The sequence below is a fragment of the Arvicanthis niloticus genome, chromosome 15 (genome assembly GCF_011762505.2).
Source record: "Arvicanthis niloticus isolate mArvNil1 chromosome 15, mArvNil1.pat.X, whole genome shotgun sequence".
NCBI lineage: Eukaryota > Metazoa > Chordata > Mammalia > Rodentia > Muridae > Arvicanthis > Arvicanthis niloticus.
The window spans coordinates 23,690,684-23,692,908 of record NC_047672.1 but is presented as its reverse complement, the minus strand read 5'-3'; positions in this window follow the sequence as shown (position 1 = coordinate 23,692,908).

Below are 2,225 nucleotides of genomic sequence, written 5' to 3'. Positions count from 1 at the left end.
AACAAAAAAACAAAAAAACAACAACAACAACAAAAAACCCAAAACAAAAAACAGAAGTGAAACATAGAAAACATCTTGCAGTGGAAGCTGTAGTGTGTCACAGTGTGTCCCACAGTATACCCGTGTGTCCACGTGTATTTACTTGCAAGTGTTCATTACAATGAGTCACTAGTCTGGTTGGAGGCCTCTGGCTTCTGCTACATCATCAATATTGGATCCTCACTGGTACTCCTCTCAGATATCCTGTCTCTCTGTGTCATGGAGATACTGCAGCTTTGGATCAGCAAGGTTGGCCCTTTTACATGCTCTAACAGTTCATAGATGAGGTAGATTTTAGGGTAGGCCAACTCAAAGCCCTGGATCTAGGCCTGGGTGGGAGCTTAGACAGCCCACCTGCTTTCCCATATATACACCACCAGGGGGAGCTCTCCAGCACTGCCTTGGCTAGCCCATCCAGTGCATCTACCAGCAGTAGGCAGGGACTGCTCTTGCACGCTCATGCCCTCAAGGGCTGGCTCACCTACGCCACCAGAGCCAGCTCCACTATGCTGCCCAGGAGAGATGCAGGATCTGCTCTCCTGCTCTCATGACTTTGTGGCAAGAGTGGGGGGGGGGGCATCTCCTCTGCACCCACTCTACAGCATAGCAGACAGTGGCAGGGTCAGCTCTCCCATGCTCAGGCCCTCAGGTAGGCTCCATTGTGCTGCCCAGGAGAAAGAGGTGCAGAGCCTGTTGTCTGGAGGGCTGCAGCAGATGAGAGGCGGGGCCAGTTCTGTACAGTCCTTGGTTTTGCACGTGGTCCCAGATGTTGCCTAGATCAGGGACATCTGCAATGTCTATAATGGCAGTATGAGCCATGGACATCCACATCGGCTCCTGCTACCGAATGGCAACAGATCCAGATGTGGCTATAGGAGATTGGTTCTAATGCTTTGATCTGCGTGTCCAGACGCTAAAGGTCTTTGTCCCTAATTGGTTTTTGATCTGTCAATAAAGATGTCAATGGCCAATGGCTGGACATGGAGCGGGACACTTAGAGTTGCATGGGTCCTGGGGGAGCAGGGGAAGGTTTAGGAGTGCCCAACCTTTGAGGTAGTCAAGGCATTTTAAAAATAAGCAAATGTGTGTGTGTGTGTGTGTGTGTGTGTGTTTTCACCTACGGATCCAAAAATAGCTCCTGGGCGGGTGCACATGTGCGATCCGCTGGGAGCTCAAAGCGGAAGCTCACTGCTACATGTGGCCCTCAGTGACAGCATGGGCCAAGACTTCACCATGGCCTCAAGTGGTGGGGTTGGCTACTTACAACAGGCTATTCCTCTCCACCCTCTTGTCTCCAGTTCCACATCTCTTCATAATGCTCAAACTGTTCTGCTTCTTTTTCTCTCCTGTCTGCCCACTATACCTTTGCATATTGCAGTAGCTCCCACTCCGGGCAGACCATGCAGATGGCAGGCCTCTGGTTGGACATCCTCTGTTTGCCTTACAGGCAAGCAGGCCTCAAAGTGTCTATAGCCTGCCATGTGGCGGCTGTGTCTCTGGATCTCTTCCTCTTTCTGTACTGCAGCAGCAGCAGCAGGAGGAGGTCTCTGGGTATCTTTCCCTGTCTGGACTGGGTGGTATGGTATGGGTAGGTCTCTGGATATTTTCCTCCTCCTGCGCTGTTGCTTTGTGAGGCAGAATGCCAGTCTTTGGGTGTCCTCCACCTGTCTATGTGTGGTGGTCCTCTGTGTGTCCTCTGCTTGCCTGCACCACGTGGTGGCAGACATGTCTCTGGGCATGTTTCCCTGCCTGTGCCACATAGCATAGCAGAGGGCAGGTTTCTTGAGACCATTCTTCCATGTCTTCTAGAACTTTGACAATGTTCTTCAATGTTATAGTCTTCCAGTAAAGTCTATAGTTCCTGTAGGCCTCCAGCATCAGGTCTCTGTAGAGACTCTTCTGGGAAGGATCCAGTAAAGTCCACTTTTTCCAAGTCAAGTTTATATGCATATTAGCACAGCTCGCTGCATTCGTATTCATGACTTTGGAGCTCGCCTGAGCTCCTCTCACAGGCCACAGTAACAGTGCTCAGAGCACATCACACTGAACCATTCAAGCCTGTTCAGCTACAGAGTTAAACCTGTGGCACAGTACTAGGAAGAACCCTCCTCCTTCTCCCCTCCCTCCCCATTCCCTCTCTATCCGTGAAACAGAGTTTCTTTGCATAGCCTGGGCTGTTCTGGAAC